General features: G+C 42.3%; 1 protein-coding gene across 2 annotated transcripts in view; it reads left to right on the top strand.

Annotated features, from left to right (window-relative positions):
• Positions 1-24,748, top strand: part of ACVR1 (activin A receptor type 1) — a 123,016-nt gene that overhangs the window by 15,783 nt on the left and 82,485 nt on the right. The window contains exon 1 of one of the 2 annotated variants that reach the window (XM_078070836.1): positions 11,263-11,384. The exons of the other annotated variant lie outside the window; for it this stretch is intronic. The gene's annotated coding sequence lies outside the window, so the exon portion shown is untranslated. Of the gene's footprint in view, positions 1-11,262; positions 11,385-24,748 lie in introns of those variants that run through there. 2 annotated transcript variants of the gene reach the window in all.

Raw genomic sequence — 24,748 nt, 5'->3', positions numbered from 1 at the left:
GCTAAGGAGAGTGTGTCTTCCTCCACTCACCCCAAGGAAGGTAGTCCTGTGCACCAGATAGATAAGAGCTCGAGAGGGCAGTTTGTTTTGGTAATTTAGGACGTCATTAGTCATGTTTGTGTAAATTTAGCACGAGGGAGGAAACAGAGGGAGGAAACAAGATGATAGCGGGTCCAGAGGGAAGAGACTTGCTAGAGCTAGTTTTAACTGAAGAAAAAGCCTGGGATAGGATGGGACCTTAGGGAATAAATCTGGGTTTGTTTGGCAAGTAGTCATCCTCTGGTTACTCAGAGAAGTTATTTCAACAAGGAACAAAGATTATAACGAATATTCAGATATTCACAGATACACTGCCAGAGCTCTCTGGGGCTCCATAAAATTGCTTTACTTTCAAATCATCCACTCACCTTTTCTCTCCTTCTCTTACTATTCCCTGGACACAACAATGTCAGGTTCTGAATTTATATGTTTATAAGTGTCATTAAACGCCTCTTTTAATGCTGACGATAAGGCGACATGTGATTCAGTACGCCACCTTTGTTCCTATGTAGTTCACATTTGTGGAGGGCTTTGCAGTTTACTGAAGCAGCACCCCATCTTATGTGAGCCGCTAAATAATCTTTGTACAGAAGGCAGGGCTGGAAACAGTATTCTTCCATTTCATAGGGAAAAAAGAATAAAAACTCTGAGGTTTAATGTATTGAGGAGGACTCGCCCATGATTAATGACTTAGTGATGGGTCCAGGATGGAATCCTGGTGTCCTGGCACAGTATTTCTTCCATCATATTCAGGAATGGGTGGGGGTGGAGAGTGTCCCCTGCCCTCCCTCCCTTTTCTCCCAATTAGTTTGTAAGTTCTTTGAGGGCGGAAACCGTGTGTTCACTGTTGTATTGACTCCTTCACTCATTGCTGTGAGGAGGCCTTAGGAGGTGGTAGCGGGCAGGAGGCCTGTTGGCCGAAGCTGCCTACTCACAAGGTGTCTCACACTGGTCTTGACATTACTTTTGAATGACAGGGCCTCGGAATAATAACAACAGGATTGAAAGAAGGCATCGTGGGCCGCACAACTTTGAACTTGGGTCTCATTACTGAACCATGTAATTATCTTGAGACCAGCCCAATAATATCGCCTGGCATGTTTTGTAAATATTTAGTACATACACAGTTTTTGTCGCTCTGTTTTGGCATTTCTTATTTTCATGCCAGAAGTCATCTATAGTGGTAGAGACCCAAACTTCTCTGGACTTCAGCGGGGCTCTCCTTTATGTATGAGATACCCCGATGGGCTGTGTGGAGTGGTGTGAAGGTACATAAGCCTCTCTGACAAAGCTCCCGGTTCAGGAAAGCTGATCCTGTTTTGTAATCCCTATAGGGCACGTAGTGGGCCCTCGATAAATACTTGTTATTTTGAATAAGGGAGGTGCTGTTTTGTATTGCACATTCTCCATTTTATCACAATGGACCATTATCAATTTTTTTTAAATGACTTGTTTTCCCCCTGTGAATCGTTAAAGATATGATGTTAGGATTTGGGGAAAGGGAATGATGAAAGAGAATGAAAGAAATGGATTCAGCAAGTTTTAGGTTTTGAGTGAGCCGTGAAAAGTTGAAAGCAGGAAGGAGTCGCTTAGGGGGGAACTGGAAGGATGTCAGGGTCTTTTAAAGGAGCCCAAGGAGGGGAGGGGAGGATGAGACAGGAGTATTCTAATCTGGTGGTGTCTTAGAGGAGAAAACTGAAGGTCTTTTACAACCTTAATTATAGCCACAGGACAAAAGCACATTATAGCACTTTTTTTTCCCTACTTCTACTGAGGGATGGTAGTGTATAATCTTTTTTGTAGAGTCCTGTCTAAGAAGCTGTACTTCAGACTACATTAAAATACATTATTTTTCAGAGTGCTACGGATTGAGGAAGAGGAATAAAATTTTGAGTCCCTTCTTTGTATTTACGTTAAAATTTCAAGCTACTGGTTCAGTATGAAGGGAGGAACTTTTTAGTCACTGAGGCAAATTTAGGCAGATGAGTTAATGTTTGGTCATCAGAAAATGCGCCATCAGGAGCTTGTTTCTCTTGAGAGGAGAAAAAGGCAAAATATGAGTCAGACTGTAAAGTCATTTCCCCGCACTTAATTCAGCTTCCCTCCTGCTAAAGGATCGTTGACCCACAAGGCTAATTCAGACTTGCATGCAGTCTACCTTTGTAAAGCCTTTCCCCCAGGACCACCTGCAGATATATTCCTGTATATCAAGTCGGCCCTTCTGATGAGTCGGGTGCAGGTGGGCTGTTCCTTTAGGCACAGGGCTTTAATCAGTTTGCAACCTAAAAGTGCCATCTTCAAGTCTGAATGGGACAGAGTTTTCTTTTGTGAGGGTCCCATCCGTTGTTCATTGGCTTTCACAAGAAACGTGAAAAGGCAGTCAACTCACTGGAGGGGTGTGAAGTGTGTTTTATGGATACACACTGCTGTGCAGCTCGTGTGTGCTAGTTCTGTGGCCAAGCGCCATCCTTCTTTCCCTCTGTCTTTGCTCTTGATCTTCTAGTGGTTTCTATCTTGTGTTCCGTTTTGCTGGCAATTGAGATAATCTCTAAAACCTTGTGCAAATTTCTGATGAGGAATGTATCTATGGAAGGTGGATGTGAATTGTTAGGAATAAAAAAAAAAGGCTTCTATCATCTTTCTTTATTCAAACTTTTATGGTCTATGGTCTCTTTTGATTCATGCTTTTATCTGTTCGTTTCTTTTTTTTATTCAATACAGGTGAGACTGTAGGCCCTGTGCTGGTAGCAAAGGTGCTATTTCTGGCCTCAGGGGAATTCACAGCTTAGTAAGCGAGACACATACCTCCGCGGTTGCGGTGCAAATGGACAAGGGCTGTCCATCACAGAAGTGTGCGGAAGGTGCGGCAGCGGGTCCGGAGCAGGAGCACCTAACCCCCCCACCTTGGGCGGAAGGATGTAGGGAAGCTTCTGACCCAGGGAGGTATTAAGTGCACACGTTATTTTTTAAATTTTTTAATTTATTTTAATTTTTAGAAAAGATTTTACTTATTTATTTGAGAGAGAGAGACAGAGCATGAACGGGGGGCAGAAGGAGAGGGAGAAGCAGACTCCCTGCTGATGAGGGAGCCGGACGTGGGACTCCATCCCAGGACCCTGGGATCATGACCTGAGCTGAAGGCAGACGCTTAACCGACTGAGCCACCCAGGCGCCCCTAATTTTTACTTATTTTTAAAGTGTGCATTTAAGGGACACTTGTACACTCTCTGTCAAATAAATAAATAAAATCTTAAAAAAAATAAATAAAAATAAGTAAAAATTAGCCTGGCAGTGTAGGGCAGGGTATTCTAATGTGGTGAACATTCAGAGAAAAGGTAGAAGGCATAAGAAAGAGTGTGGTGCATGCTGGGAACCACAGGGAGTTTAGTTTATAGCTTATGGTATGTGTGGGGATTGATGTGGCATAAGGCTGGAGAGATGGGTGAAGGCTACATTATGAGGACTCCTTATTCTGTGCTTAACAATTCAGATCTTACTCCCAAACTGTGTTAGCTATTAGGGAATTTTAGGTAGGAAAGGGGTCTGATTCGATTTGGATTTTGGAACATTCACTGGCAGCAGTTTTGAAGATAATCTTTAATAATTTTATTTGTTCATCTATGCAATGGACTGAATTGTGTGTGTCCCCTAAAATTCATATGTTGAAACTCTAACCCCCACTGCCCCCGTATGATAGTACAGACCTTTCTCAACTTAGGATAGGGTTAACATACTGATTAGCTCATCGTAAGTTGAAAATACCCTAAATCAAAAAGTATTTAATACACCTAACGTACTAAACATTACAGCTTAGCCTGGCCTGCCTTAAACATACTCACAACACTTAAATTAGCCTACAGCTGGGCAATATCACTTAACACAAAGCCTATTTTATAATAAATTGTTGAATACGGTACTGAAAGTCAGACAGAGAATGGCTGTTTGGGTACAGAGTGGTGGTCAGGGTATCAGTTGTTTACCCTCGTGATCACGTGACTGACTGGGAGCTGCGCTGCCCAGCATCATGAGAGAGTGTCATTCTCTATATCACTAGCCTGGGAAAAGATCAAAATTCAGAATTTGAAGTTTGGCTTCTATTGAACATGTATTGCTTTTACACTGTCGTAAAGCCAGAAACTCATAAGTTGAGGCATTGTAAGTGGGAGACCATCTGTATTTGAAGATGGGGTCTCTGGAAGATAAATAGATTTAGATAAGGTCATGGGGGTGAGGCCCTCAGGATAGGATTGGTGTCCTCATACGGAGATACCAGAGAGGCTAGCCGTCTGCCACTTGAGGACACTGTGAGAAGGCAGTTGTCTGTAAAATCCTCCTCAGGAACGCAGTTGGCTGGTACCTTGATCTTGGACTTTCCAGGCTCTAGAACTGTGAGAAAATACATTTCTGTTGTTTAAGCCACCCAACGTGTGGTATTTTGTTATGGCATTCTGAGTGGACTAACATAGTCTATTTTATGTATTTGGGTAATTAGGAAACTAGGCTTACTGGGAATTAATATCATTTAGAGGATCATGGTACCCATGGCACCTATCATGTGTGTGTTTGCATCGCTGTGTAAAACAATGATTTTAAGTACTTTTGTTTGTACATGTGAAGAAGTGTCTTAAGCATGTTCTCCGGCACTTACTTTGTCCCAGATACTTTCAGGTTGAGTCTGATCTCCTTTCCCACGGTCTTGTTCTGTATTTTCTGTCTGTCCTTTTCTCCCAGCCTCCTCTAGTTTATCCTCTTTGTTGGCTTTTGCCTTGAGCTTAGAAATAGGTTTATGTCTTCCCTATCATGAAACAAAATGTTTTGAACCCTGTAACTTTCATAAGCTGCTTCCTGAGGAAGCATCTCAAAAAAAACAAAAAGTCTGCATTCATGGCTGCTGCTGGCTCCTAAGCCCCTTGTCATTGTCTTTGAGACATAACATTCTGTCTTTCTTTCCCCTTATTCTTCTGAAGTTGCTCCTATTCATTAAATGTTTCAGAAGTGCCAGGTTGGGATCAGATGCTAGTGCCTCAGGGGCGTTTATGGCTTCCTCAGTGGCCTCTTCGTCGTGGTAGAGTCACGAGGTTGGGAGGATCTCGTCCAATCACCCAGGCCCTGCAGTTGCCCTGCATTGTACTCTGTGCATGAGCCCCTGGGCCTCACGGAATTTCTGCAGAGTTAGGGGACTCAGTGTCTACTGTGACCCTACTCTGCCTTTAGATGGTGTTGATTGTCAGGGCTTGTTTGTTTGTTTTTGTCTATAATAAGTGAAGCTTTTGTTTATCCTTTGGTCATAGTTTTTTTTTTTTTTTTTCCAGCTATAAGAAAGAGTATAGTACTGTATTTACATGGTTAGAACTGTCATTCACCCCTGATACTCTTTTATCTGAGCAGAATCTCTCTGGAGCTTCTGGTGGTCTTGCCCACCTTGTTGCTCATGTCTTTGTTTGATTGAAAGTCTTTAAAAATCATATGTAGAGTGGATTGCAATACATCTGACTGGATTTTCTTCATTCTAATTTTTTTGACTTCCATACTTGTAGTGTTCAGCCAACCTGCTGTAATTCAGAGAGCCACATAGTCCTACTTAAGTGAGCTGACTCCCAACAGAAATCTCACAGTGTCCCCTATTATATCATGTCTGTCTCCTATCATAGGTGCTCCTGCTAGATCCTGTTTCCCTTGAATTCTGTGTGTCTGCTTCTGCTGCTGTTTTTTTATTCCCTTCACTAAATATAAGACCTTACCTTTACCTTGATTAATTTTCAGTTTCTTAGTTCCTACTCATGGCAATAACCTTGAACATTTTAGAGTCCATTTCTTCCTAATGCACTCTTTGAATGCAGTAACCTACAGATACATCTGCTTATCTTTTTGTCCATCCTGACCACAGGTATTTCATAAGAGCCTTTGTCAGATGCCTTGCTAAAATCTAGATGTGTGTGTTTCCTTGAACTCACAGTTTCAGGATCTTATTGAAAAAGGAAATTAGGTTAATCTTGTATGATGACCTGCTCTTAGAAATGGGGTCCCCAGGGATTATCACTTGCTAAGTGTTTAAAATCCATTCTCAAATCTTGCCTGGGACTTTGGTCTGTGTCTAGTCTGTTAACATTTCCCCCTTGTTTAAATTTCTTTCAAAGGTTTTATTGATTACTTAATCTTTTCTGACTTGGCTCTTTACTGGCTTCTTTGTACCTTTTCCTCCAAATTTTGGAATTTTCTGAGATGGATTGTTTCTGTTTTAATCTCCATCCTCTAAGATTCTTTTTTCTTTTTTTAAAGTTTTTTAATTTTAATTCCAGTTAGTTAACATACAGTGTTATAGTAGTTTCAGGTGTTCAGCCCTTCTGTACATTACCTCGTGCTCATCACAACAAGTGCACTCCTTAATCCCCATCACCTATTTCACCCATCCCTCCACCCACCTCCCCTCTGGTAACCATGAGTGTGTTCTCTATAGTTAAGAGTCTGTTTCGTGGTTTGTCTCTCTCTCTCTCTTTTTTTCCCTTTGCTCGTTTGTTGTCTAAGATTCTTGACACTTGCATTGTCCAATAAGGTGGCCATTAGCCACAATTTACACAGAGAAGTTACTGGCTCTACGGGATCTCCTGACTTCAAGTTGAGAGCCGGAGCAGGAAACAGTGACACATGGAGTAGAAGGTTAAGGTTGACTATTCTGGGAATCAAAAGAAGAGCACCAAGGAGAGAAGAGGCCAAGATTTAACCAGTCAGACTTGCCTGTTGCCATTGCCAGGTTATCCATGTATGATATATTTGTGGCCCTGTCTGTTGCTAACAATGAGTCATTTTGCAAATAAATATTAATAAATTTTTGTGTAGAGTATTTTTTTTTTTTAAGTAAAACCCTGTGGGTGGTGATAATAAGTTTTGGAAGCAAAATAAATGCTCAAATTGTTAATTTTGACATATGATTCTGCATAATGCTGCTAACCTATTCAAATACTATATATTTGTTGTCATTTCCCAGTGTTTGAATATTCTTATATGCTTCAGTTTTTGTAAATACTCCTAAACTTAACATTACTTATTAAACAATTTTTAAAATATATTCATAATAGTAAAGAGTGAAGAATATTGGAATTATTTTTAAAGATTTTATTTATTTGTCAGAGAGAGGGAGAGAGTACAAGCAGGGGGAACGGCAGGCAGAGGGAGAATAGATCCTGTGCCTTGATGGGAAGAGAGCCAATGAATTTTGGGGCCTCGTTTTAAATTGACCATAGCCTACTATTAGCCAGCTTCCTCTATACTGTGTGTAATTCTGTCAGCTGCTCTCCCCCTGCCCCCCCAAGTCTCTTCCTCCCCTCTCCACTCTCTCTTCCCTCCCCGGTCAAAGGCCATTTCTTTTACCGTGCAGCCTTTGCCATATCCCATTCTCTGGCTAAAATCAGTTTCTCCTTCCCTCCCTTAGTGCTTTATTTTTTTTCCATATTGGTAGATTATAAACTCTTTTAAGGTAAGGACCATATCTTGTTAACCTTTGCATATCTTCTAGCAGATACATTCCTTGAATTGAACATTCAGTATCCAACTGAGTCTCAAATTTGGGACCCAGATGGGTTGGGACTTGGCAGTGGTTAAGTAGAAAATTTTAATGAGAAAATTAAAAACTTTCCTTTTAATACAGATTGTTTTCAAGATTTTTTTTTTTTTACTGGCTTTCTGTTGAAAAATAAAACTAATGAACTTTTCTCCCCTAAGCATAACATTAGAGGAGAGTAGTTTTTTGATAATATCTTCTTCCTGTCCAGTTCAGTCCCTGCTACCCATGCCTTACTGTTTCTGCAAACTGTGGGTTGTGATCTATTACTGGATCAATTTAGTGAGTCATACCCAGCATTAGAAATAAAAAGGAAATAAAAGTTTGAATAAAAACTCATGTATTGGGCAGCTGGGTGGCTCAGTCGTTAAGCGTCTGTCTTCGGCTCAGGTCATGATCCCAGGGTCCTGGGATCGAGCCCCGCATCAGGCTCCCTGCTCAGCGGGAGGCCTGCTTCTCCCTCTCCCCCTGCTTGTGTTCCCTCTCTCGCTGTGTCTCTCTCTGTCAAATAAATAAAATCTTTAAAACAAAACAGAACAAATAAACTCATGTATTGCAAGAGTAAGAATTGCCTCATGAAATTTTTGTTTCAGTTTTACATATGTATATGTGTAATGAGTTGAAATGTAAGATATTTTTTATTACAGTTTGGGGTCAAAAAGCTTGAAAGACAATCTCCTATTCAACTGCCTTCTAAACTCTTGGTATTCTAGTTTCCTGCCCTACTTCCTTCCATCGTTTCTCTTCCCTCCCTTCCTTCCTTCTTTCCTTCCTTCCTTTTTAAAGTTTATTGCTTTTGATATTTTTTAATAATCTTTTTTTTAGAAAGATTGATTTATTTGAGAGAGAGCGAGCGAGAACACATGCATGAGTGCATGAGCTGGAAGGGGGGGGCAGAGGGAGAGAGAATCTCAAGCAGACTCCCCGCTGGGCACGGAGCCTGAGGCGGGGCTCTATCTCAGGACCCTGAGATCATGACCTGAGCTGAAATCAAGAGTCGTTTAACTGACTGAGCCACCCACATACCCCTGATGACTTTTTTTCTTAAGGGCTTATCTGCAGATCTCTTCTGAGGACCATATACACACCATCCTTTATGCTCAAGCTTTTCTTCACTCATCCAGCCTCTTTTTATAATAAACCTCACTGTCTCAGTGTGACATGTTGCTTTCTCGCTTCTCTTTTGGAGACTGTGAGCCTACTCTCTTGTCCTCAGGAGGAGAAGAGGTGAAATCAGATACTTCTTTTTCCTCTTTTACGTTTTTGTTGAGGTATAGCACACATAGAGTAAAATGCACACAATCCTAAGCAAATAGCTCAATGAGTTTTGACATCTGATTTCATCCATGTAAGGCATCACACAGATGAAGATATAAAACATTTTCATCATCCCAGAAGGAAAGAGCTTTTTTATTTATTTATTCCAGAAAGCGCGCATGCGCACCTGTGTGTGTGTGTGCATGAGGGGTCGAGGAGGGGCAGAGGGAGAGATTGAGAGTCTCAAGTGGACTCTGTGCTGAGCACGGAGCCCAACGTGGGGCTTGATCCCATGACCCCGAGATCATGATCTGAGCCAAAATCAAGAGTCAGTCGCCCAACTGACTCTGCCACCCAGGCACCCTGGAAAGAGCATGTTCTTAAATCCTTTCTGGAACAAGGTGGGTGGGTGAGTAAATTAGTAGATTCTCTCCAACTTCTGCATTATACAGCATATCTAGGTAATAATGTTGAATTTTGAAGTGCACAAAGGTCTAAAGCAACTGAGTTAGGAAGTGTTAAGATAGAGGATGTTGAATGTGAATTTTGGAAGAATGAAACAGGACCAGCATAGGTGAACCAAGGAGAGGAGCAAGAAAGAATCATTTCTGGAGGAGTTCAGGGTAAGAAAGATTTATCTGAATTTCAGAGGCGAAAACATAAAACTTAGTTTGCTGTTGCCACTGTAACAAATCATGACAAATGTAATATCCTGAAACAACACGAATGTATTCTCTTAAGGTTCTGGAAGCTCTGAGAGGAGAGTCTATTTCCTTTGGCTTGTGGCTCCTTTCCTCTGTCTTCAGAGCACATCCCTTCATTCTGTTTCCATTGTCGCACTGCTCTCTCTCTCTAGTTGAGCCTCCCCTGCCTTCCTCTTAAAAGGACACTTGTGATTACATTTAAGTCCGGCCGGATAATCCAGGATAATCTCCCCATCTCAAGATCTTTAGTTTAATCACATCTGCAGAGTTCCTTTGTCATATAAGGTAACGTTCACAGATTCTGGGGATTAGGACTTGGATACTTGGTTTCTGTTCTTCAAAGAATCTTTCTTTACAACAGGAAGGTCTGTTGGATGTTTGCTTTTAGTTCATTCTCCTTTTTCACGTTACATTAATTTTCCTTGAACACTACATTGCACATTCGATTCCCTCGCTCAGACATCTTTGGTGTCTCCCCTATTAACTAGTACAATTAACCTGACCTAGATTGACACCGCGGTTGCTGTGTCTTGCATGTTTTGCGTTCAGGCGTCGCTCTCTGGTCTCCAGGGCAGCAGCGTGCATCTCTTATAAGGACACTTGGCATTGGAGTTAGGACCCGCCCGAGTAATCCAGGACAATCTCCTCTCAAGATGCTTAATTTAGTTATGTCTGCAAAGACCCTTTTCCAAATAAAGTCGCCTTCACAAGTTCTAGGAATTAGGATGTGGCTATATCTTTTGGGGGGCCACCATTCAACCCACTACACATCTCAGCTCACAGTCGTGGTTTATTTCTTTGACCTCTTACATTAGTGGCATAACTATGGACTCGGAACTCCTCCTCTCTGTCCTGTTATTTTGTGTTTAATGGATACTTCCTGCCCTTGAAGGCAAGAAGGTTTCTTTTGCTATGCAACCCTTCACTCCTGGCAGGGAGCTCAAGAAATGATAAAGATCTTTTCTTTTTTTTTTTTTTAAATAAAACAGAAGGTGGCATGTAAAAACCCTGGCATGGTGATTATCAGGGTGCTCTTTTGAAATATAGCAAGTGATCTTTCTCAGTGCAAGTTTTTTGTTTATTAATTTCTGCTGTTCTTTTTAGGGGGAGCTTTTTATTTCTCAGAAACCTTTAGTGAGTAGTTGGGAGGGGGCAGCTCTGAAACAGAGCGCAGAAGCCTCTGCAAGGCAGGGCACAACTGGCGGGGACAATGGCTCTGGAGCTCTGCCAGGTAAAGCTCGGAGGCCGCTTGGCAGATCCATCCGTCACCGTCTGGAATTTGTCTTACCTGGTCTCTTGGAAGTCTTCGGCGTCACTGGAATCCTTTCCAGGGGATTCTCCAAAGTTAGAAGACCGTTCTCATAGGCACCAACACTCAATCTCCCTCAGCACAGTGGAGCGCCCTGCCCAGGGTAGCCCCCAGCCGCGCTTTCCATGCGGAGCCAGCTTCATCGTGCCCTCCGCCCTATGGGCTCACTCTCCTTGGCTTGCCCTGTAAGCACAGCTGCCTTCCCAACTGTTTTCTTTTCTTCATCTGGCTTAATTTCAAGGTTATCTGATAATACCTTTTTTTCTTCAGTCTCAGTCTTACTTTGAATGGATGCTGGCAGTCTAACCCTGTTCAAGTTTTAAGTGTTACCCTGGTGTTTTTTTGTACTAAGCATGTGAAGATGACTGATTTTCAGCCTTTTTGGTATTTTCAAGGTTATGATATCTTCATCTGGAGTTTTATTATATCCATGAATCCTCATATATAACTGGTCGAGTCTGTGACATGTAACCATTGCTTTCGGTGACAGCAGCGTGGGGCAAGGTTGCTCCCTAAGGTACGTGCTAATCCTCTCCCGTGATGCAGAGACTTTTTCTGAAAAAAGATTTTATTTATTTATTTATTTGAGAGAGAGACAGAATGCAGGCATGCGTGGGGGTGGGGGTGGGGGGTGAGGGGTAGAGGGAGAGGAACAAGCAGACTTGGCGCTGAGCACGGAGTCTGGCCAGGGTTCGATCTTCTAACCCTGAGATCATGACCTGAGCTGAAATCAAGAGTCGGTTGCTTAACCGACTTAGCCCCCCAGGCGCCCCCCATGACGCAGAGACTTTAATGGAATGGGTAAGAATGGCTGATGGTTTCAGGCAAGTGTGGGTTTGAATTTCATTCTGCCACTTGGCAGCTTTGTGACATTAGGGAAGTTACTTAGCCTCTTTGAGCTTCAGTTTTGTCATCTGTAAAATGGAGATCATCATTCCTATTGCATCATTTTCCATGTTGGAGAGATCAAGTGTGGTAATGTAGATGCAAATCTCAAGCCCTATTTGGTACCTGAGAAATGTTCGAAAAGTTGTGGCTGCTGTTCTTATTCCCTTTGCAGGGAAAACTGGGATTCTAGTGATATTAAGGAATGTTTCCAAGTTACCCACGGTAAGATCCTAACTTACAGGATTTAGGAAACGGACCAGTGTGTGTGGGTAATGCTGTGTTGAATATGTCAGTCCTTGTAATCTGGCTGTGTGGTTATTTATTTGGTTTGTTTGTAGAAAGACAGAAAAATGGCAGGAATAAAAATACACTTACTGTTACTGAGTGGAGGCAGGTATTGTGCTAGCTTTGTAAAGCTATATTTCTCATTAGTTCAAGGCCTCTGCCTCCAAAGTCAATGGGAGGGTAGACTGTAGGGTATGGTTCAATGAGTGTTAAATTCATATTTTTAAGAGTAATTTTGTGACTGTTAAAGTCTGAGAGTTTTATTCTGTATCACTTGGCTTATATAATAGAGATGTGATTAAATACGTTGTTCTTTGTACTAGGGAAGCTTCGATTCATACACTGCCTCACTGGTTTTCAGGTTGAAAAAAGAAACCATAGTAGATAAGCCTTGGAACAGACCCTTGCCCAGAGGCAACATTTTGGATTAAAATGTCTTTCCTTAAGCCCCTCTGTGTATCAGATCATTTCAGAGGAAAAAGAAGGAAGGGGCACAGACTGGTAGAAATTGAGTAAATTGGGCCATAATCTGATGCTGAACTTTGGTTTTGTGACTGGATACGGAAGACTTTTTCCAGAGTTAATTGGTTCATGAGTTGAAGAATTCCTTATATATAGGGCCATGTGTTCTTTTTTTTTTTTAAATGTTTTATTTATTTATTCATGAGAGTCAGAGAGAGAGAGAGAGAGAGAGAGAGGCAGAGGCAGAGGGGGAAGCAGGCTCCCCGCCTAACAGGGAGCCCGATGCGGGACTTGATCCCAGGACCCTAGGATCATGACCTGAGCCGAAGGCAGACGCTCAACCATCTGAGCCACCCAGGCGCCCCTAGGGCCATGTGTTCATATAATGGAGGGACTCTCTCAGATATAGGTCCTTATAGCAGAAGACATGTGGTTAGATGCATGAAAGAACTTCCACATGGAGTTTTCTGCCTGAATGTAACCTGCACGAGGGTGGGAACTTGGTCACATTTGCTCGTGTACCTCCAGAGTTTAAAACAGTGCCTGGCTCCTTGTGGGTGCTCAGGACAGATTGGTCAAGTGCATGAATTGGTAGGGTTCAGAATACCCTCTACGCTCTGCTTTTTTTTTTTTTTTTTTTTTTCGGACTGGCCTTTCCTAAGGGTCAGGAAGTTGTTTGGAAGAGAGATCCATCCATGCTGGGGCATGGCACATGGAAATGCCAGCTCTCTGTTGTGCCAGGTGCTGGAGATGAAATGGTACAAAAGATATTATCCAGGGTCTTCCTCAGTGTTTGGATTGTTGTGGTTTCTATGTTTCCACAGTGGCTGTAACAAAAGATATTTCCCTAGAATGACTGCTCCTAAAGTACGAGGGAGAACTCTGATTCAGGTTTTGGGTGGCTCTTCAGCCATTGAGCCTAAGTCAGTCTTAATAATTTTTTTTTTTTTAATTGTCCTTGAGAAGCAGCTAGACAAGTGCGTCATTCATTTACATGATTTCCCTGTCTAAGCAGTTTTAGTGGGCTTCCTGTGCTGCTATTTGCTCCCTGCGGGTGAGGAGTCAGGGCACCCTGCTCCCTCATTTTTTCCAATAAAAGAATGACTCTCAGGGTCTGGGATCCAAACCTAATAATGATCGTCATGATGCAGAGGGGTTGAGAGTGGGTTGATCTTGTTCCCTTCCTCCCTCTCTCCCTTCTTTTGAAATGTTGACCCTGTGTCCTCCAGTGTATCGTAAGCACCAAACTGAGATCTTATTCATAAGTCTCCTCATTTTGATCTTTGGGGCTCAGAAGCCAGGTACGGATGAGAAGAGGGTGGGAAACGAGGCTTGCCAGGGGATTGAGTAAGCTCATGTGCACATTTCATAATTTTTGCCATTCCTGGTTGTGTTGGATTTCTTGGGGGGAGAAGGCGTGCAGTTCCATTACCAACAAGGGAGCAGGAATTGTGGTTGCTGTCGGACCGGCAGCCAGGAGCATATTTATAGTTGGAGTGAGTGGCTCTGAGCCCACCATGGTTCTGGATATGCCTCCTGCCTTAAAGTTCCCGGTGTTCTTGAACCGAACCCTGCCCTTGTTGGCCAGACTGTAGTTAATGATAAAGCAGGCGGCTGCAGGATGTGGCGCGCGTGATGGCCTTGGCGGCTTGCAGCCTGCAGGTGGCTGACCTGAACCCCTAGCAGAAGAGCAGGTGTCCCCCTCCCTCCCCTGGTCAGGGTTACAATGATGTCCTGGCCTTTCTCTGAGTTGGCTTCATTGACACAGTGCTGTTGGACCCCTTGCTAACCAGAGTCCACTTTCTCTGCGCCACACGGGCCGGGGGTCATGTTAAGATCTCTGACACCAAAAGAAAATGCAGGTCATGAATTTAGCTTCCTCATCTCTCTTTGAATTCAGGTTGGAGATTTAGGCTCACCCTGCAGAAGGGGCAAAATCCGGTGATGCTTTGCATATTTTAGCTCCCGTTAGGGTATAAGAACTAGAAGGGAAAAGTGAAAGAGTAAGTTCTCACAGGAAACAACCAAAAATACAAAAACTTTTTCTTGCTGACGTGGTAAGGTATAACATATGTGTTTGTGTTAACCGGTGGGTGTTCTTAGGATGGAATGATGGTTCTTCTGTTAATTTGCATTTGCAAGTGACAGAAAACCCAGACTGGCCTCAGTATGATGAGAATGCGATCGTTGCTATACTGGGGAGTCTAGAGTAGGGCAGGTTTTAGATCTGGGTTGATTCAGCACTCAAGCAGGTGTCCCTGCATAGTCCCAACCCAAGTCAGGGGTTGTTGCTGGAAGTGGGGGTAGTGTTGGGGAGGCAAACAGTTCCTACAAAATAATTCTATAAATCACTTATCAGGAGCCTTTGTTACCATGAAAGAGTACTGTTTTGGGACTTCCTGGATTGTTGCTTGATGGTTACCACCTTGGTTTTCAGGAAGCGGTAAGTTCTTGGTGTGTTTTCTAGGTAAGTCTGGCATCCTGTAGAAGCAGAGGGCCAGTGATTTTGCTGATGCCCCAGGGATGCTCACTGCAGGGTATCAAATTACAGTAGGTCTTAATGGATGCCATGCAAGGTAGCTCTGTGGTGTGACATTAGCTCAATTAGCTTGCACCGTATGCCATTACATCAAAGATTGTAGCTGGACAGCTATTCTTGACCTATGTTTTGTTTGTCCCTGAAAGCACGTGTTCTGTTTCTCTCTGGCCATTCAGATTCATTTTGAGTGACTGTCTCGTCAGCCAGGGGCTGGGGAGAGGGAGGGAAAGGCTGCGTTTTGGCAGCACTTCAAGCCTGGAGGAGCGTCCTGCAGCCAGCACCATAAGTTGTATAATTTGTCCACGGAGGCCTATGCATTATAGAAATGAAAATTCCTTCTCTGACAGCATTCATTGCTTAGCACGCAGCAGTTTGGCTGTCAAAAACAGCTGGCCCTGCGGGGTGGGACAATGGAAAGGCGAGAGCAGAGAGAGGCCAGTGCTTACTCAAGTCTCCCACTGTGGGAGGATCAGGTTACTGAGACCGTCATTAACAACAGACTGTGGGGGGGGGGGGGGCTCTAAGGCAAAGCTTCCAGTGAGCAGGAGTCTGTGGTGCAGACAGTTAGTGATTTCCCCTCATTTCTGCTGAATGGAACAAAACGATAAATTATAAATAAACTATTACCCGTTGCTGACTCTCAAATTTTGGCTTTTTCTAAATGTTCAGTTCTAATTGTGTTTTCTGTTTGGCGATGAGCATTTCTGGGGAAGTAAATCCCTTCTAACCTAAGTACCTAAGTATAGTTGTTATCGGTGCATTCTAGAAAACTTGGGGAGGACAGGGGTGCAGAGCATGAGAGATTGCTTGACAACTGCATATGGGAGGTCTGTAACTTTTAGTTTCTACTGACATAGAAGAAATTCGATGAAAAGACCAGCATTGAGGACCCTGTGAGGCACGTTCAAGCATGAAGTAGAAAGCGGGTGTACATTTCCCCCCAGTGCATGGGCTGGAGACAGGAACGGGACAGAGGAGCTGTGTGGCTAGAACCTGCTCTGCCGTGGGAATCAGCAGGGTGGCTGGCTCTGTGCATTTTCCTGTATTGATTCCATGACTCACGGAGTGATCTAAGCAAAAAGCACATTTAAACTACAGAGGAGACAGCTGTCTGTTACAGGAGGACATATTTTCTGGGTTTAATGGCGCCAGTTTTTTCCTATTAGTTTGTACACTGGAGATGTACTTGCTTGTGAGGTGTCATGAAGGGTCTTTATTTTTTTTCCTTTTTGAAAAAAAAAATTACATTCTTCTAAAAATCACCTCTTAAATATTATTCTTGACTTTGATTTCACAACGGAACTTGCCACCCAAGAAAACAGTAGTAAATTTTTTCCTTTTTTTTTTTTTCCTTTTAAAAAGCTACATGTCAAAATGGTATTACTTTCATAAAGCCAAAGTCCAGAGGAAGTTTAAAGCAATGCGGTGGGAAATAACCTTGCCTTTTTGAAGTGAACAGCATGTTAGAGATACTGAGTGGCTCTAGATAAGTTTGGCTGTTGGAATTTGGTTGTTGTTCAGTGTGGATGGAACTGTCGCCTCCCCCGCCGCCCCCCAACCTCTAAATCTGTTTCCCTTTTATATGATAGAGGCTGAAGTTCCCAGATGTTGTTTGGATTAAAGATGTGTGTGGGGAGGGGGTAGAAAAAAAGCTTTCTTAATGATAATAACAGAGTCAGACTGGCTGGTTCTGTACTGACAGGAAAATGGAGAGATAAAAACTCCATTAATGGTGTGTGCACTGTCTAAGTAGCCAATAAAACAATGCTGTCCTAACTGGAAACCGGTCCCAGACTGGCAGTGCTTCGTACCAACTGCAAGAGACAACAGCTGCAAAGAGGGGCAGAAGTATTCAGTCAAGAGTCTGTTACATGACTAGCTTTGTCGGGGGGTGGGGGGGGCGGTTCTTTTGTTCTCCTCCTCCTCCCCCCACTCCTCCTGCCCCCGCTTTTGCCCATTTTCCTTGATGAGCCCTTCTTAATGCTCGCTGTTCCAGAAATTGAACCACATCTGATTAAAACTTAATGGTTACTCACAGAATGAAGTTGGCTGGTAGTTTCCAAGCCTATTTGTCTGGGTTAGTTTGAGTTTTTGACAATAGAAATTGTTAATTTATATAAAGTGTATCCAAGGGTTACGAGCCTTAAAGTTTGATAGTTCTGCTCAAGGACCAGGAGAATAGTCACTTGTCACTAAGGTAATGCGGTAGTTGCCCCCCCGACGTCTTTGAATTTCCATGCTCAAAATTAGTAGCCTGTATCTCGTTTTGGAGAGCGGCAAAGGCTCGGTTTAGTCACATTCATTCTCTGTGTGCTTTCTGAGCCCATTCTCTGAGTAAAGCCTCCCCTCCGACCCTGGGCCAGCCAGGCAGGCAAGGCTGCATTCAGGAGACCTCACTTTAGGAACTTACTGTCTCAGGGCTCAAGGTGAGGTAAGCCCCGACTGTCGCCAGAGAAGGGAAAGAAAGAAATGCTATTTGAGTGGTGTAGAAAAGCAGTTCTGAAAATTCAAAAGAGAGGTGATCCGATGACCTAGTATGGTCTCTGTTTCCTGTGACTTTATAATCTAAGTTACTTTGACTTTTTGATTTCTGGTGTGTGACGGGGAAGGAATAGATATTTGAGTGTGGGGAGTTCTCTGTCTAGACTGTCCAGAATGCTGGTGGTGGTGGTGGTGGGGGGGCGGTGGGGGCACCTGGAAGGCTCTGTGGCAGACGAGAGACATTCGTACTCCCTTGAGTGCAAGCCCTGTGTCAGGCATTATGCCAGGGCCAGGAGAGGCAGATCTGATTTTAGGTGCAACCTATGTTTCCCTTTTGGAAACTCCATGTGGATTGTAGGTCTCAAGGATCCTGGCTGCAGACCTCTCCCTCCCAGGCTACTTCCAGGCCACACCAAGGGGCCGGTGGTCATGCTATCTCAAGCATGGTCTCTTCTCTCTTATGACTCAAGATGGCAAAGTAAGGTTCGTGGGCAAACTGTTTTCTTTATATAGAAAAGGTATGTGGCCTTTCCTAGTATAATTTTTATTTAGATGGCAAACTAGAGATACTGTTCTGAGGAAATAGGATTCTTCAGTGATTAATATTAGGTATTGAATGGCCTTTAATGTGGCATGTTTACACTATTGTGCCACCTTGTCTTTTTCTAAATGTCAGATCAGCACTGTGTTAATTTTACATCTTTAAAGGACTTGGGTGAGTTCTAGATGTGACTCTTCGGTTTTCATTTTTAGAGTTTATAGTATAAATGGCTCCATAGTATTTTTGATAGGTGTTCATATATGCATCCATATTGACAAAGAATAGCACTGTATATTAAATTAAAGGTGTCGAGGGCTGGTTGGTTGGTGGTGATTGCATTCAGTTTTCTCCTCCCTAGATAACCCTTGAAGGATGGAGTCTGTGTAGTTGGTATCAGTGTGAAGTTTCTCTTGAGTCTATCAGTAAATCCTACTGTTAAGGGATCCTTGCTTTTACCATTGGTTTTCAGTTCTGCCATGGGACAGAGCTAGATGGCAGCCCGTTGTGAGTATCACAAGTCATTTATTGTGTATTATTGAGGTAAAGAAGTTTTGACATACTTTAGAGCTGATTCAGCACCACACTCCCCTATGCCCTCTATTATGTCTTCCAGAGTGAGAACAGAATGGAATTCAAAGACAAGCCAAAGTAACTAGTTTTTAGTTGTTAAAACGTAAGAACCATTAAGAAACTAGGAAGGAAATGAATATCACAAAAGTTAAGATAATGGTTGTAATAGTAACACCAGCATCAGCAGTAATGGCTTACCCTTCCATGGTGCTTTTAGGTCAGATTCTGTTCTGAGTGCTTTACGTATATTCGCTCTTTTTTTTTTTTTTTAATATTTTTTATTTATTTATTTGAGAGAGAGAGAGAGAGCAGGGAGCCCGATGTGGATGCAGGACTCGATCCCAGGACCTCGGGATCATGACCTGAGCTGAAGGCAGAAGCTTAACTGAGCCACCCAGGTGCCCACATATGTTCACTCTTAATCCTTATAATAACTCTGTGAGGCACGCACAACTTTTTTTTTTTTTTTTTTTAATCTTAATTTTGCAGCTCAGGGAAATGAGGCCCATTAAGTTATGCCCCCAAGGCTGTAGAGATAGTGAATTGCAGGGCCTGGATTCTAACTTAGGCTGTCTGGACTCAGTTCTGAGTTTTAGCTACAGTTAGGGGAGAAGGAAGATATGGCGGGGGGTAGGGTGTGGAGTGCTGGTCATTTCCTAGAAAACATAATTAGGGCCTGCATTAAAGGTTATAGTTGCGTTTTTAATATATGTGGATTAAATATATAGTCATACAATATGTATCCATAAATCATACTGTATTTGAGAAATCACAGATGTGGGTGTGAGATTCTTAGTTTCCTTACCATTCTTGATGTTTGATGTACAAAAAACCCCTATAGTTGGGAACCACTCTCTCCCTTGAGAGAGAGCATATTCATATAGAGAAGTTTTGAAAGCTTTTCCCAAAACTGGCATACTACTTCCGTGGAATATTCATATTTATTTGCCTTTTTTTCCCTTAATTTCCTTACATATTAGATCTTGTCTTTGCCAAAGGCATTAGGAGTTGAGTATAACTCTGAAGTAGAAGTGAAAGCATTTTGTGTGTGTGTGTGTGTGTGTGTGCACACATGTGCATGCTAGGAAGGGTCATACAAAATCATATTTAAAATAGCTTCTAAACATGTATTTGACCTGCTCTTCATATGTCCAAAGTGAAATATGATAGGAGGACACCTTGTGGTTGTGTTAAATCAGTCTAAATTTGGTTGTAAGTTCCGGGAGACTCAGTTGAATTTATGCTAGAGTGTGTTGTCTTAAAATAAACCTGACTACACCGCAATGCTGGTAGAAACAACAAAAATGCTGCTCATGAAACAACTAACATTTTATTAAAAAAAATTATTACCTAAGAGTTCTCCCTCAATACTTAATGCTTTCAAAATTAGAGCTAGCAGAAGCTAGCCTTTTCCTCCCTGCCAATTTTAGAAAATAAGCCATCCTAAAACTTAGAGAACATTATCATTTCCCTCTGGGATCTAAAAAAGTAAGAAGGCAAAATCAGGGAGACAAATATTTATAAAATGGACGAGGGTTTAGTGACCTGAAACTCAGCAGAATTTTTCTCAGAATTGTTGACAGTGTGAATGGTAAACAGAGGCAGTTGCTCATGTTTTACTTCTTTTTAATCCTGTATTGTGCTTTCGTGGTCCTGTCGTCTTATTGAAAGAATCCCAGCTCAGTGATATTCAGCTCACTCTCCAGTTCCACCAGAGAGCAATCCTCAGGCACTTTCATGTGCAGCTGAAGAATACTACTTTGTTAACCCGTTGGTCTCTCAAGGATCTTTGAGTGTGAGAATGTACTTGGCTCTAGTGTAGCTTCTACTTGGGGGAGGGGAGAGCTGACAACTCGCTAGTCTTTTTAGCTCTTCTTGAATTGTTTTTCCAGGGTAGAAACCTGTGTGGCATAAAGTTGATAAGTTTTTAAATGTGTGTATGGGTGTGTGTAGATACACACGTACACAAATACACACATACACAGTATATATATTGAAGGGGTCAGTTACTTCATCAAATAGAACACATTTTAAGTGAGAATGGTGTTATTAAAACCACTATGAAGAATTAATTTCACATTAGAAATTCTGGCCCAGTTGGGAATTTGGGTTATTGATGGTAAATATAGGTTGTTCGGATTCATTGTCAGGTAGGTGGTTTCTTAAGAGTTGCAATATCACAAATGATCGAAAAGCTGATGTTTCAACTTGTGCTGATGTAAATTAAATCACAGGTGTGGAATCTCGAGGCTTGCGATGAAAAGTCTGCTAACACAATCAACTTCGGGCATGTTTTATTATATAGAATTAATCTATAAAAAATGAATCCTGATGCAAAACCATGTGTTCTAATTAATAGCAGTCCAAATCAAGAGGCTATAATTCCATTAGCGGACTGAATGCGTAATGACTTTTGAGGTGATTAAAAAGTATAGAAAATGTCTCTGTTTTGTGGTTACTCATAGAAAATTACTTGGGTAAGGAATCCAGAAACTTAGGTGTTGTAGATAATGTAATCTAATAATAGCACATGCTTCTGGGAGCAGGCCTACGCCCCCCCCCCCACCCACCTCACATCACTCTGACCTCAAAGCACCATTGGAACCCCAAAGAGGATTCCAGAGGGGTTTGCCCTGATTCTAGGTAGGCTGGCCTTGGTCCCTACTCTTTGCTTGCCCCATCTTTCATGCTTCTGCGTCTTCACTTTAGTTTTCTCCCACCAGCTGACATGTCCTTTCTGAGAGCCCCTTCCGGTTTAATTTTTTGCCATTCACCATCAGTCTGAGCAGACTTGTTCTGCCCATCTGATAGGTAGGTGGGGACTGGGGCTCAGAGAGTAGCATGCTCAAGATTCCAGAGCCTAGGAAATGACAGACCTAGGTTCAGTTCCCAAACTGAACGGTGTGATTCCAAAGCTTCGGCTCTTTCCATAAAAATGAAGTGGGAGACATGGTACGTCTATGTAGTTAAGAGCCCAGCATACACTCTGGGTCTGAAGCTGTACAGGAAAAGGGCTGCAGAGCTTTCAGACTGATTTTTTTCCCACAAACTGTTTTATTGAGTTAGTTCATATACTGTAACATCCCCCCTTTCATGGTGTGCAATTCAGTGGCTTTGAGTAAATCCACAGTGTTGTACAACTGTCACCTCCCCAATGTTAGGCCATTTCATCACCCCAAAAAGAAATCATCAGCACGTAAGACTGATTTTAGAGCTAAGAGCATTGAAATAGAAGCTGAAGGTCGGGCTCCCCGTCGTCCCGTGCCCTGGGTGAGGGTAGAAGCCGAGCTCCTGGACCAGTCCCCCAGTGGGCACCAGTGTTTGTTGACTGTGTCACAGAAGCGTTCAGAACAGTAATTCTAAACCTGTTTTTTTTTTTTTAAACCCATGTCCAATTTTGATAAATTATCTCACATTCTTCTGCCCATTTGTAATAAGAAAATGACAGAATTTAAATTTTTTTCCAGGGGCGCCTGTGTGGCTCAGTTAGTTAAGCGTCTGCCTTCGTGTCGGGTCATGACCCCGGGGTCCTGGGATCAAGCCCTGCATGGGGCTCCCTGCTCAGGGAGAGTCCGCTTCTCCGTCTGCCTCTGACCCTCCCCCATGCTCCTGCTTTCACTCGAGCATGTGCTGTCCCTCTCTCTCAAATGAATAAATTAAAAAAAAAATCTTAAAAAAATTTTTTTTCCAAACACATACTTATTTTTTATGTCTTTGATTTTTTTTAAATATATCTGCCACCCCCATTGTTTTGATTGGAGAATCATCTGCATCTCCAGGCTTCTAGGTCATCTTCGTTGCAGGTTTGCTTGAACATATTCAATGAATCAATACAGTCATGATTTAAAATGACTCATGCATTAAGCAATTTCATGTGTAAACTTAAAGTGATCCCAGCCAGTGAGTACTACTGACAGGCATGTTTATTCCTTGGATCTTCCTTCTCTTTTCCTTAATATTCAGCTTTGGCCATTTCCTCCTTTCTGTTACCTTCTTTATGCTTATTAAATTAAGCTCAGTTACATTTTATAGCAGTTTATGTATGTGTTCTTTTCTTCCTGCTGTGTGGTATAAAAAGGTTGGGGCTGGGAAAATCGGTAGTGGGGTAGGGAATAACCATTAAGAAGATAGCCTTGTCATGGTAAGAAGAACTCATCTTTTGCCCACTCTGGCCCCCAGCACCTTGACCTAAGACATCTGGAAGGAGGCCAGGGAGTGAGAGCCTAGCCTTGAGAACTGTACAGGGCCTGACTCTAAGGGATCATCTTGGGAATAATTTTCTGGGGAAAAAAATGCATGTTTTTCTTATAAGATGAAGCATCTTCCTTCTTACATTTTACTGACAGCATCTTAGTTTCCAGTAATATTACAGTGTTAGCGTGGTATTCAACTGCTGTTCTCAAGTTACTTTTCTATATATATAATTTAGAAAAAGATTATGTTCTAAAGTATTAGAGTAGGGAATACTTCCCTGTATATATATGTAAGTCAGTAGAAACTAAGGTTTAGTGTATACATTTAGTTTACACATTGTCTTTTTGTATGAAATAAGAAACACTTTAGTTCTTTCTTAGTTTCTATAATTTAGAATTTGGGGATTTTTTTCTTTTTTTTGCCTTGAATTAAAAACCATGACAACACTAAAAGTGGATCCTGGTAGGCCTACCTCTTTTTTCTTTTTTTTCCATTAGCATAATTATTTCTCAATTTTTATTGTTCATATTTCCTTTGGAGAATCCCTCTTATGCTTTGAATCCATTATCAGGGTTCACCCATTCATCCATCAACATTTATTAAGGATCTTTTATTTATAAGAGTGTCCCTGATGTTTCAGAGATGAAAAAATACTCCTTATCTTCTAGGAATCACAGACTCACTAGGCAGTGAAATTAAAAAAAAAAAAAGAGAGAAAGAAAAAAAAGAAATGTACTTTTTAGATGCCATGATAATTAAGTTTGGGAACAACAGATGAGGGTGCATGTACCTCAGACAGGGTGTAGGCATGGGGGCAGGGAAGGCTTCCATCAGGAGGTGATTTGTGAGCTGATCTTGAAGCATAGGGATTTGACAGATGGAAAAAGACATTTTGCGGGGACAAGGGTAAAGGCAGGAGGTGAATAAGATTGTGGCGTCTTCAGGGTGCTGTATGGTGCAATTAGGGTCGGAGTACCTGTAGGGTGATAACTGGATGAGGTTGGAGAGGTCTCAGGGCAGGACATGGAAATCAGGAATTTGCACATGCTGAGGAGAGCCATTGGTGGTTAAGCAGAGGAGAGGCAGCTCAGTGGGTGTTGACTGCCCTGTCCGCAGGTACCCGGAGGAGATCACCAAGGAGGCAGTTGGAAATATTGCTGGTGGGAGACCATAAGAGCCGGGACAAAGGCAGTGGTGGGGTTTGTAAGGTGAACCCCTTGGTTTCCAACTTTGTCATCAAGGTTCATTGGTGGTTCCATTGCATGAGATAGGACATAAAGGAAGACTGGCAAATTTGGGGTGGTGGGTGAGGTGGGCATGCTGACTTTAGTTTTGTTAATCTAGATTCCTTGTCTTGGGAACTTGGCATATTCTCATGCCCCTTGAGAGACTGTTCTTGAACAGCGCCCCCCCAAACACTGTTCTACTTCTTTTTGTGCATTTTCTTACTCAATTATCCTTAAGTTGGCAAACAAATTATTGGTAAGCAAATTAAAAGCAAACCTCTATGAGTTAAGAACCCAATGGCTAAATTAAATGAAAAGTGTTATTTTTATCTTTTTTTTTAGATGAGTGGGTTGTATGCCATCTCAGTACAGGAGTAGATTGGAAAACCATTTTTAATTAAAGATGTAGCCTTTCTTGTTGGCATAATTCTTGAGGAATCCTGCTAGCAATTGTAAAAGAAATATCTAAACAGAATTTTTGAGCTGGAGGGAAACTTAGCAACTTGGGCCACCACTCTGAATTTATAATTAGGGAAAATGGATGCCAGAGAGGATAAGTGACTTCCAGTGTCACACAACTATGGTGCAGGGACATGTCTAGTGCCTCAGTTCAGTGTTTTCTTCACCATACCTTGATGACTCCCTACAGTCATCCCATCAACATGATGGAGCACAGTTGGAAGAACTGTAATGTT

The sequence above is a fragment of the Halichoerus grypus genome, chromosome 4, assembly GCF_964656455.1.
Source record: "Halichoerus grypus chromosome 4, mHalGry1.hap1.1, whole genome shotgun sequence".
NCBI classification, from domain to species: domain Eukaryota; kingdom Metazoa; phylum Chordata; class Mammalia; order Carnivora; family Phocidae; genus Halichoerus; species Halichoerus grypus.
The sequence above is the reverse complement of the archived record's forward strand: the minus strand, read 5'-3'. Positions and strand labels throughout refer to the sequence as shown.